Genomic DNA, 12,353 nt, shown 5'->3' on the forward strand with positions numbered 1-12,353 from the left:
CAGGAGGAGCAACAAGAAAGGGAAAGAGAAGAAATAGTAAAAGTTATGCTGTGGAAATCTCCGTCGGCGGGATCGTCTGTTCCGTCAGCAGCAACACCCATGTACGCCGGTTTCCCGACGGCGTGGGGTGGCCATAATGGGAAATCCCATTGGTTGACTGCTGGGACGGAGGATCCTGCTGCCGGTGAGGGTGCTCCGCGCAGGAATATGCAGCGGGCGGACCAGAGAAGCCCGCCATGGTCTTTTTGAGCCAGAGTTCCATTCTGGGATCTTCCTGTCCAGTTATAACAGCAACTGGAAACAAAATACAATCGAGCCATTCAAGAGGACATTTGATGATTATTTGAATAGACACAATGTGTAGGGGTACGAGGAAAAAGCAGGGGAATTTAGCCTGGTCGATCCACCTAACCTGCACATCTTTCGACTGTGGGAGGAAACCGGAGCACCCGGAGGAAACCCACGCAGACACGGGGAGAACGTGCAGACTCTGCACAAACAGTCCCCCGAGGCCAGAACTGAACCTGGGACCCAGGAGCTGTAAGGCAGCAGTGCTAACCACTGTGCTACCGTGTCCCCTCTTCTCTCCGAGGGTTGTTAATCTTTGGAATCCTTTACCCCAGAGAGCAGTGGGTCCTGGAATATATTCCAGGCCGAGTTAGACAAGGGAGGCAAATGAGGTTAAGGTGACAATCTGGTCCGCCTAGTGTTAGCTCCTGGAGGAACAGGCTCGAGGGGCTGAATGGTCTATTCCTAATTTGTATGTTCTTAGGATCTACATTTACATAAGGACCAAAATAACTTGGGACGTGGAGACTATATATCAACGTGAACAAACTAGCTGGAACTGCCTGGGGACAGACAAGGATATGAGTATTTCTGGTGCAATTACAATTAGGGGCTGTTTAGCACAGGGCTAAATTGCTGGCTTTGAAAGCAGACTCAGGCAGGCCAACATCACCGTTCAATTCCTGTACCAACCTCCCTGAACAGGTGCTGGAATGTGGCAACTAGGGGCTTTTCACAGTAAGCCTACTTGTGACAATAAGCGATTTTCATTTTTTTAAATTGGGTGCTTCCGCCCCTCTCCAGGGTCTGTCTCTATATAAGATCTCCTTGGGTGAATGATGAAATCAGCGGCGCACCCAGGAGGCACAACGTGTCGACATTCCCAGACCTGTTTAACATGTTCCCTTCCTGTGAGTGGGTGAACGTGCTCCAACATGAAGGGAAATGAGACACCCACTTCTTGGGAGTCAGTGTTGCTTGTTAACACAATTTACCTTCGACAGGAATCTTAGCCCAGCACTTCCTCAAAGCACCTCTTGTCCAGGCAAAGCGTCCTCACCTGTTCGCGAGTCCCCTCCTCCTCTCCTCTCCTCCCCGCACTGGCCAGGGGGCTGTCCTGTCTGCAAAGTTTGGAGAAAACCTTTCCTTGAGGGCACTCAGCCAGGGCTGAGCAACTCGGCAACTTTCTCAACGCAACAGAGAGAGAGAAAAATAAATCCCAAGGGGGCGGCAGAGAAACTCGCCCAGCGACGCTGCAAGAACAGAGATCACTGGAAGGAACCACTGCTGCTTCACCCACTCCCCACCCTTGCCCCCAGAAAACCGGGAGAAGGTGAGCAAAATGCCATTGAGCCCTGCACCTTGCTGATGTGACCAGGGCTCCCTTCTGCTTTGTTGACCAGCCTTGCGCTTCACAGGTAAGGGGTAAGTCTCCCAACGCAGCAAAGCAGATTCCCCAGCCAGGACTTCAAATATACTTTCGTTTCCAAATGCACAATTCGGTGAATTATTAGTTAATCACCCGGGCTTTAGCCACCGGAATTTAATGAAATGGAAATGACCGAGAACAGCGCAGGGGTTTTACAAAGTAAGCAAATGGGACCAGTGTGAATGGTGGTGACTGTGTTTAAAAGTGAAATAGCCAGATCTGCATTTCCAGTCTGCTGTCTTATTTTTTGAATGCGGTTTCTTGTTATATCAATCGAATGCTATAAAGATTAGAGCAATGGCCTGGTCACCTAATAACCCCTGTCAAAGGAGATGTGTTTGCAAACTTTCGATATCACACAAGAAGTCCACGGGCAATGGAATTCTTCCTGAACTGTAGTTGATGTTAAAACGTCGGGAAATGCTTCCGCCAATTTGTGAACTGTACTAACACAGCAGTTCGAAGACCAGGGAATCTGGTGCATTGATGCTGGGTGAGGATCACTGTTGCCCCTGGCCGTAGCTCGCTCTCGTTTTAAAGATATGTGTGACATGTTTTTAATAAGATAGGAAGTTTAACTGGTGCAAGCGTTCCCAGGGCTATTTCACCCTCTAAAACTTTTCTGGATGCCACCTCACACCCCTTCACGTGCCACCGATTGTTTTCAAATTCACTTTCAGACGTGCTGCTAGGTAATTTGGACATTCTGAATTCTCCCTCTGTGTACCCGAACACGCGCCGGAATGTGGCGACTGGGAGCTTTTCACAGTAACATCATTGCAGTGTTGATGTAAGGCTACTTGTGACAATAAAGATTATTGTTATTATAGGTTGAAATGATTTTCCCTGTTTGAGGTGCTGTGTACATTTAAATGTTGAGTTTACTGCAGAAACTGACCCACTTTTTCTCTTCAAAGGTGAGAACTAACTTGTTGCAGTTTTCATTTCATCCAAACTGTTCAAACTTACTTTATTGGTCCACACTCATGGCTCAGAACGGTCCCTGATAGAGGACAATGAAGAGATGGATCTTATTGGAAGAGCCCAGAGAAACAATTTTGTTAAGATTCATTTCTTTATTGTTCCCTATCAGAAAGGATTCTGACCCTTCTGGCACGCAGTGCCTGGCACAAACAGATTGTGCAGGCATTCGCTGCCAGTGTAAGTACTGGACAGTACATGCACATCTGGATGCTTTACAGACTGGGAGGCCACTTTCAGGCAATTGATCATCTTCTTGATGACATTAGCTGCAAATTCGTAACAAACTAATGCACAACGGGAGCTCCCATGTGGGCTGTCGTCAGTTCCCCAGCAAAAAAATGTAATATTTCCAAATTTGCCAATGGACAAAAAAACTAGGTGGGAATGCGAGTTGTGTGGAGTCTGCAAGGGTATTTGGAAAGGCTAAGTGAGTGAGCAAGGACTTGGCAGATGGAATATATTGTGAATAAGTCTGAAGTTATCCACTTTAGTAGAAGAAAACAGAAAGACAGAGCATTTCTTCAAAACTGGGAAGAGGCTGGGAAGTGTGGGTGTCCAAAGGGACCTGGTGTCCTTGTTCATGAGCCACTAAAAGCCAGCAGGCAGACTACGCAAACAATCAGGAGGGCAAATAATATTCTGGCCTTCATTGCAAGGGGATTCAAGTACAGGGGTAAAAATGTCTTGCTGCAATTGTCTAGAATATTGGTGAGACCACAGCTGGAGTATTGTGTAGTTTTGGTCTCCTTATTGGAAGAGGGATATATTTACCATAGAGGAAGAGCAATAGAGGTTCACCTGACTAATTCCTGGGATGGCGGGATTGTCTTATGAGGAGCGGTGGAGGAAATTAGGCCTGTATCCTCCAGCATTTAAAAAAAATAAAGCAATCTTATTAAAGCTTACAAAATGTTGAGATGTGGATAGGATATTTCCCTTGGTTGTTGAGTCTAGAACCAGGGGTCACAGAGTCAGAATAAGGGGAAGGCCATTTAATACTGAGATAATGCTCGAGAGATGGAGCAAAGAGGGAGGGATCAAATTCCTGGGGCATTGGAACCGGTTCTGGGGGAGGTGGGACCAGTACAAACCAGATGGTCTGCACCTGGGCAGGACTAGAACCGATGTCCTGGGGGGCTGTTTGCTAGAGCTGTTGGGGAGGGTTTAAACTAATGTGGCAGGGGGATGGGAACCAATGCAGGAAGTCAGAAGGTAGTAAAACAGGGACAGAAACAAAAGGCAGTAATAGGGAAAGTGTAAGGCAGAGAAGCCAGAGTCAAAAATCAAAAAGGGTGACAGTATAAGGTACAGTGACTGAGGGGAGCTCAGTGAATAGGCCCAGGAATACTAAAAGGAATAAAACGGGAAGTAAAAACATTAATGGTAAGTGACGCGGCAGGTTGTTACATGAAGATATGGGTTCAACGCCGAGGAAAATTAGAATAAAAGTTAAGAGGAAATATAACTTAGGAGAGGTTACTGATCGAAGTGTTAAGATTCAAAACAGAGGTATAAAAGCCAACATAAGTGTACTTTACCTGAATGCTTGTAGTATTCGGAATAAGGTAAATGAGTTGATGGCGCAAATCATCGTGAATGACTATGATTTAGTGGCCATTACTGAAACATGGTTAAAGAATGGTCACGACTGGGAGTTAAATATCCAAGGGTATCAAACTTTTCGGAAGGACAGAGTGGATGGTAAGGGAGGTGGTGTAGCTCTGTTATTTAAGGATGACATCCGGGCAATAATAAGGGATGACATCGGTGCTATGGAGGATAAGGTTGAATCCATTTGGGTGGCAATCAGGAATAGTAAGGCGAAAATGTCACTGATAGGAGTAGTCTATAGGCCACCAAATAGTAACACTATTGTGGGGCAGGCAATAAACAAAGAAATAACTGATGCATGTAGAAATGGTACAGCAGTTATCATGGGGGATTTTAATCTACATGTTGATTGGTTTAACCAGGTCGGTCAAGACAGCCTTGAGGAGGAGTTTATAGAATGTATCCGCGATAGTTTCCTAGAACAGTATGTAATGGAACCTACGAGGGAACAAGCGATCCTAGATCTAGTCCTGTGTAATGAGACAGGATTCATTACTGATCTCATAGTTAGGGATCCTCTCGGAAGCCGCGATCACAATATGGTGGAATTTAAAATACAGATGGAGGGTGAGAAGGTAAAATCAAACACTAGTGTTTTGTGCTTAAACAAAGGAGATTACAATGGGATGAGAGAAGAACTAGCTAAAGTAGACTGGGAGCAAAGACTTTATGGTGAAACAGTTGAGGAACAGTGGAGAACCTTCCAAGCGATTTTTCACAGTGCTCAGCAAAGGTTTATACCAACAAAAAGGAAGGACGGTAGAAAGAGGGAAAATCGACCATGGATATCTAAGGAAATAAGGGAGAGTATCAAATTGAAGGAAAAAGCATACAAAGTGGGTGACTAGAGAACTGGGAAATCTTTAGGAGGCAACAGAAAGCAACTAAAAAAGCTATAAAGAAGAGTAAGATAGATTATGAGAGTAAACTTGCTCAGAATATAAAAACAGATAGTAAAAGTTTCTACAAATATATAAAACAAGACAGAGTGGCTAAGGTAAATATTGGTCCTTTAGAGGATGAGAAGGGAGATTTAATAATGGGAAATGAGGAAATGGCTGAGGAACTGAACAGGTTTTTTGGGTCAGTCGTCACAGTGGAAGACACAAATAACATGCCAGTGACTGATGGAAATGAGGCTATGACAGGAGAGGACCTTGAGATGATTGTTATCACTAAGGAGGTAGTGATGGGCAAGCTGATGAGGCTCAAGGTAGACAGGTCTCCTGGCCCTGATGGAATGCATCCCAGAGTGCTAAAAGAGATGGCTAGGGAAATTGCAAATGCACTCGTGATAATTTACCAAAATTCACTAGACTCTGGGGTGGTCCCAGTGGATTGGAAATGAGCAAATGTGACACCACTGTTTAAAAAAGGAGGTAGGCAGAAAGCGGGTAATTATAGGCTAGTGAGCTTAACTTCGGTAGTAGGGAAGATGCTGGAATCTATCATCAAGGAAGAAATAGCGAGGCATCTGGATGGAAGTTGTCCCATTGGGCAGACGCAGCATGGGTTCATAAAGGGCAAGTCGTGCCTAACTAATTTAGTTGAATTTTTTGAGGACATTAACAGTGCGGTAGATAACGGGGAGCCAATGGATGTGGTATATCTGGATTTCCAGAAAGCCTTTGACAAGGTGCCACACAAAAGGTTACTGTATAAGATAAAGATGCATGGCATTAAGGGTAAAGTAGTAGCATGGATAGAGGATTGGTTAATTAATAGAAAGCAAATAGTGGGGATTAATGGGTGTTTCTCTGGTTGGCAATCAGTAGCTAGTGGTGTCCCTCAGGGATCAGTGTTGGGCCCACAATTGTTCACAATTTACATAGATGATTTGAGTTGGGGATCAAGGGCAATGTGTCCAAGTTTGCAGCCGACACTAAGATGAGTGGTAAAGCAAAAAGTGCAGAGGATACTGGAAGTCTGCAGAGGGATTTGGATAGGCTAAGTGAATGGGCTAGGGTCTGGCAGATGGAATACAATGTTGACAAATGTGAGGTTATCCATTTTGGTAGGAATAACAGCAAAAGGGATTATTATTTAAATGATAAATATTAAAACATGCCATTGTGCAGAGAGACCTGGGTGTGCTAGTGCATGAGTCGCAAAAAGTTGGTTTACAGGTACAGCAGGTGATTAAGAAGGCAAATGGAATTTTGTCCTTCATTGCTAGAGGGATGGAGCTTAAGACTAGGGTGGTTATGCTGCAATTGTGTATGGTGTTAGTGAGGCCACACCTGAAGTATTGTGTTCAGTTTTGGTCTCCTTACCTGAGAAAGGACGTACTGGCGCTGGAGGGTGTGCAGAGGAGATTCACTTGGTTATTCCCAGAGCTGAAGGGGTTGGATTACGAGGAGAGGTTGAGTAGACTGGGACTGTACTCGTTGGAATTTAGAAGGATGAGGGGAGATCTTATAGAAACATATAAAATTATGAAAGGAATAGATAGGATAGATGCGGGCAGGTTGTTTCCACTGGCGGGTGAAAGCAGAACTAGGGGGCATAGTTTCAAAATAAGGGGAAGTAGATTTAGGACTGAGTTTAGGAGGAACTTCTTCACCCAAAGGGTTGTGAATCTGTGGAATTCCTTGCCCAGTGAAGCAGTTGAGGCTCCTTCATTAAATGTTTTTAAGATAAAGATAGATAGTTTTTTTGAGAATAAAGGGATTAAGGGTTATGGTGTTCGGGCCGGAAAGTGGAGCTGAGTCCACAAAAGATCAACCATGATCTCATTGAATGGTGGAGCAGGCTCGAGGGGCCAGATGGCCTACTCCTGCTCCTAGTTCTTATGTTCTTATGTAAGAAGGAATTTCTTTGCTCAGAGGTTGGTGAATCTTTGGAATTCTCTGCCACAGAGGGATGTGAAAGGCCAATCATTGAGCTTGTTCAAGACAGAAATCAATAGATTTCGGGATGCTAATTACATAGAGGGAAAGTAGTTGAGACCAAAACGTCAAGAACCAGTTAGATATGGAACTTGGGACAAAGGTCGTCAAAGGACATGGGAGTAAGGCAGGGTCAGGCTGTTGAGTTGGATGATCAGCCATGATCATAATGAGTGGCGGAGCAGGCTCGAAGGGCCGAATGGCCTCCTACTACTCTGATGTTCTATGTTTCTATGTTTACGGAATATGGAGATAGTGGGAAAAATGGCGTGAGAGATAGATGATCAACCATGCTCTGGTTGAATGGTGGAGCAGGCTCGATGGGCTGAATGGCCTCCTCCTGATCCTACGTAGCTGTCTGTCACAGGGTGCCCAGCCAGAATACATCACACTACAACTGTGGCCATGGTCTCCTCTGCTATAGAATATTGCTCTACCTCATGGACCTACAGCTGCCACACCAGGATTGTGACTACACAGCTAAACGTCTTCATAAGCACGGTGTCAGGGAGGCTCAAGTCTGTGTGGCTCCCTGTGCTGTCTCACTTGCGCTTCACTGTGCAGACATTGTACTCCAGGAGATTGGAAAAGACATGAATAATCCAGGCTGTCCTATTAACAAAGTCATGAAAAGCCCACCATGAAATGGCTTAAAATTGCCCCCAGCCATTCTGGGAAACAGCAGCTAATATTCATGCAACTGCCATGGCCCACTATCCAGATGGATGGTATTGTGGGGGTGCATGCACTATAAAGGAACAACATCTTATTACTGACCCATCAGCAGAGGGCCCTGGCTTTGGCCTCATAAGATTACGTAGGATATAACAAGACTTTGGACTCAACCAGTCCATGTCGATGTTTCTGCTCCACTTGAGGGTCATCTCATCTTTTCTCTTCTAAATCTACCACCCTTAACCCTGTGTTCCCTCCCCCCAGTAGGGGCTGGTTTAGCACAGTGGGCTGAACAGCTGGCTTGTAAAGCAGAACAAGGCCAGCAGTGCGGGTTCAATTCCCGTACCAGCTTCCCCGACCAGGTGCCGGAATGTGGCGACTAGGGGCTTTTCACAGTAACTTCATTTGAAGCCTACTTGTGACAATAAGCGATTTTCATTTTGCTTATATGCTTGTCCAGTTTCCCTTTAAATACATCAATGTTATTCACTTCAGCCACTCCCTGTGGTGGCAAATTCCACATTCTCACCACACTTTAGGTGAAGAGGATTTTTTTGAATGCCCAGTAGATTTCTTGGTGACTCTCTGATATCTGGTCTCGAGTTATGCTCTTCCCGACAAGAGGAAAAATCCCCTCTGTCTCCTGCACTCTATCTAAATCTTACATAATTTTAGCAAAATCCTATTGGGTCATCCTTCAGCCATCCATTTACAAAGTAAAATAAACCCAGCCTGTCAATCCTGGTGTGTACACCCACACAAATTTGTCATCCGTCTTGCAAATGATGGTGAAATTTGAATTCAATAAAAATCTGGAATTAAAGGTCTAATGATAGCCATGAAACAATTGCCCATTTTCGTTAAAATCCACCTGGTTCACTAATGTCCTTTCGGGAAGGAAATCTGCCGTCCTTACCTGGTCTGGCCTCCATGTGACTCCAGACCTGCAGCAATGTGATTGACTCTTAACTGCCCAACTCTGAAATGGCCGAGCAAGTCCCTCCGTTCAAGGGCAATTAGAGATGGGCAACAAATGCTGAGCCAGCCAGCGACGCCCACATCCCAAGAATGAATTTTTAAAAAGAGTCTAACTATAGATTTTACCCTTCCAGGCACAGGAAAATTTAAATCATTCCAATTAAAACTATACCTTATTTATTTTAGCTATGAGGAGAGATTGAATAAACTGGGGTTGTTCTCCCTAGAGACACAGAGGCTGAGGGGCGACCTGATAGAAGTTTATAAAATTAGTAGGGCAATAGGTAGAGTGAAAAGTTGGAGGCTTTTTCCCAGGGCGGAAATGACAATTACAAGGGGGGCACAAGTTCAAGGTGAGAAGGGATAGGTTCAGTGGAGGTGCGCGGGGGAAGTCTTTTACACAGAGGGTGGTGGTGGCCTGGAATACACTGCCAAGTGAGCTGGTTGAGGCAGATACATTAGCGACCTTTGAGACTTATCTGGATAGACATGAACAGACGGGGTATAGAAGGATACAGGTGGTTCATTTTGATAGTTTACATGATTGGCGTAGGCTTGGAGGGCTATGGGCCTGTTCCTGTGCTGTATTGTTCTTTGTTCTTTGTTCTAACACTTACCAATGCAAATATTCATAGAATTTACAGTGCAGAAGGAAGCCATTTGGCCCATCGAGTCTGCACCGGCTCTTGGAAAGAGCACCCTTCCCAAACGCACACCTCCACCCTATCCCCATAACCCAGTTCCCCACCCAACACTAAGGGCAATTTTGGACACTTAGGGCAATTTAGCATGGCCAGTCCACCTAACCTGCACATCTTTGGACTGTGGGAGGAAACCGGAGCACCCGGAGGAAACCCACGCACACACGGGGAGGATGTGCAGACTCCGCACAGACAGTGACCCAAGCTGGGAATCGAATCTGGGACCATGGAGCTTATTTCCTCACACGGTTCCAATTTCCAATTCTTCCCTGCACCTAGTGATGCACTAAGGCAGGCTTTTGTCCATTTCCATAGCTAGTTAGTCCTAGAACAGGTCACTCATCTGTCGCCTGAGGCTTGTGTGGCACCATCCCACATCAAGCGTCGCTGACCAGGAATCTCTCCTACTCTTAGCACCAGTGTTTGCAAGGATTTGCAGGCTGCTTGACCGCGTTATGAATGCCCCTTCCTTGGCCATTAAGTCCTGGAGTGCGATTCAAACCCACAGCTTCTGGCTCAGAGGCAGGGACGCTACCCACTGAGCTACATGATCACCTCTCTGGACAAATACCAGGTCCTAACATGTTTTCTTGTTGAATCATTACAATATAAACATTTCATTTTCTTAGCAAACGTTATATTACATAATTGTATTTGCCAATCATGCTCAGGGCAGGTTTACTCGAATTGGTGCATGAGTATATTAAGATTCAATTCAGTTTAAATTACTGAATTACTGACACTAGGGAATTATAAGATGGTACTTAATGAGATTCACAGCTGGGAAACTCAAGAACATTTTGTCTTTTCAGCCACAAGATTTGGAAAATTAATCGGCCCATCTATCTACATCTAGTCCAAAAGATACATTAAATGCTCTGGAGATTCACAGGAAAGATGCATTTCGTTCCCATTTATTTTCTTTGCATCATGTTATGATCGATATCGAATGTCACTAAATTCCATGATATCTGCTCGAAAGGATTAACTCATTGTTCAATAAACATTCAGCCGTGCTAAATAGTAACCAGCATTTCTAGCCAAATTGAGAACATGGCCTCTCTTTCTTTAGATGTGTATTTACTTAATTCTGTTTGATTAACTTTACATTTTAACATATGAAGGAGAGGAGGGAGCAAGCAGAGAATTATATTCCGTCATTATATCAGGAAACAAGGCAGCCACAACTTGTTCAGAAGTGTCCCACAGACGGCACCCAAAATGACCGACCAGTTAATCTGATTTTCTCAGTGTTGCTCTTCCTTGATTTTAATCGCTCTACCATTGTGCCTTCAGTTGCTGAAGCCCTCAAACATCTCTCCTCCTTTAGGATACTCAATAAAACCTACCTCACTGACCAAGCTCTGTATGTCTCAAGCAAAAGATGGCAATGCAGCAGTTACTTAATACCGCACTGAAGTGTCAGCTTAGATTACATGTTGTAGTCCTGGAGTGGGGCTCGAACCCACAGCCTTCTGATGCAGAGGGGGCAGGAGTTCTGACAATGTAGTGCTTACTGCTTTGAAATGATGGACAAAGCTTATAACGGGATGTCTCCTTTGACTATTCGATGGTGGAGGGAAATGAGGAATCTCCGAACAGATCTCAGTGGACAGGTTGATCTGATGTCTTCAATAATCTGAGACTCAATCCACAATTGCACCTTGGGCCATCCCTCACTTTCCACTCACCGAGCAGGAGGATGCATCGTCCATACCCTGTGCAGCCACAGTTGTGCTATGCCCATGTATTCGAAGGGAGGTAATGTTAGAGAGGTGGCAAAAATATAAAATAATTATTTTGCTTTGGTATTTACAAGGAGAGAAGTCAGGTAGACATGATACTGAACAACAAGATGAGCAATGAGCTGGAAAGACACACAAATCTGAGAAGGCTGAGATGCCAGAAAGATATCAGATTTGTCAGATTTTACTACAGCCTGTGAAATGTGGGTTGAAATAATTATGGATATCGGTGGCTGGCTCTCAGAGTTTGTGCAGTTAAGACAAAGAAAAGCTAAAATGTGGTGGTGTAAAGTCCTGGACTGGATGTGCTGTAAAAAATAGAGCAGAAACATTGTTTAAAAGTGGAAAACCCGGACTGGAGTTTGGACTGCAAACTGCTAAGGGAAAGTTGTATTGTGAGAGAAGATTGTAAAGCCTGTTTTTGGAGTTGTGGCAATCGTCTGGGGCAATTGTGAGGAGGCATCCACAAACATTGATTTGGGGCTCAGAGTGGAAAGAAAGGGTCTTTGTGTATTAATGAGACCAATGTAGCTTAAGATGTTGTTTGTAATCTTAAAATCTGTGTGTATTCATTAAGATAAGGGAGTGTTGTAAAAGGGTATTGTATAATAATCCAACTTTTCATGTTTAATAAATGTTTTTTTTCTTATTGTTAAACCTAGTTAGCAGTCCTGAGACTCAGTTTCTCCATGTTTTATTTAAAGTACAACTTATGGTCTTTTAAGCCAGTGTTCCATTTTGGGATCTTCCTGTCCAGACATAATATCAACTGGCATCATAACAAAATGAATTTGTCCACATGAATGCAGATAGTTAATGCTCTCTTGTCAGTTTGTAGTGTGTTGTTTAGCTTGTATTAACACTTCTCTAATAACTACAAGTTAATTCTCTAGTTAGTACAACCCATAACCAGCGTTCATGAAAATCAACGGTAGTTGTTTGTCACATTTGTGAATCCCGCTTCCTTTGTGATTCAACTGGTTAAGATTGTGTACAGTCTAGCAGAATCTGAGGTTCAATCAATGCTCTGTGTTCATTATCCAATATCAACTGC

The 12,353-nt window shown here is 44.2% G+C and overlaps 1 protein-coding gene across 3 annotated transcripts in view; it reads left to right on the top strand.

The window, feature by feature from the left end:
* Positions 1–1,233: 1,233 nt before the first annotated feature.
* The window catches only part of lpar3 (lysophosphatidic acid receptor 3), a 151,752-nt gene continuing 140,632 nt past the window's right edge, over positions 1,234–12,353 (top strand). Inside the window, exon 1 of one of the 3 annotated variants that reach the window (XM_072510323.1) lies at positions 1,234–1,706. The gene's annotated coding sequence lies outside the window, so the exon portion shown is untranslated. Of the gene's footprint in view, positions 1,714–12,353 lie in introns of all 3 variants that reach the window. The other 2 variants (XM_072510322.1, XM_072510324.1) reach the window with 2 other exon arrangements.

Source organism: Scyliorhinus torazame, chromosome 7, assembly GCF_047496885.1.
Source record: "Scyliorhinus torazame isolate Kashiwa2021f chromosome 7, sScyTor2.1, whole genome shotgun sequence".
NCBI lineage: Eukaryota > Metazoa > Chordata > Chondrichthyes > Carcharhiniformes > Scyliorhinidae > Scyliorhinus > Scyliorhinus torazame.